We start from the raw sequence: 445 nt of genomic DNA on the forward strand, positions 1-445 counted from the left end.
AATGCGAGTGGCACCTTCCACACCCTATTTGAGAGGGGACGACTGCTCAAGCCCCTTATATGTCCCTAGGGAACCTTACCAAAATGGGTAAAAATCACAATTTTTTTTGCGTTTTCGCTTGTTGGAGAAGAGGGGCGCGCCAAGGATAATACGCTTATTTGAAAATTTAAATGAAAACAATTCATAGATTTGTCTACATTAACCTTCTTTTGGCTATTGTTTATATACGCTATATAAGTATTTATATAAATGCCTTATGATTTAGCGAATCAAAACACAACTTCTTCACTTGATAGGTCACTTCGTCCTTAAAGATGACAATTCCATAGCACTTAAAGTACCCTTAGGGCCGGTTGTTCAATGTCTGATTAGCACAAATCGGAGGTAGAAGCACCGGTTAGGTACAACGACAGCTTTATCGATCACATGTTATATGCATGATGTC

The sequence above is a fragment of the Rhagoletis pomonella genome, unplaced genomic scaffold (assembly GCF_013731165.1).
Source record: "Rhagoletis pomonella isolate Grant_MI unplaced genomic scaffold, Rhpom_1.0 Rhpom_scaffold_00008, whole genome shotgun sequence".
Taxonomy (NCBI): Eukaryota; Metazoa; Arthropoda; class Insecta; order Diptera; family Tephritidae; genus Rhagoletis; species Rhagoletis pomonella.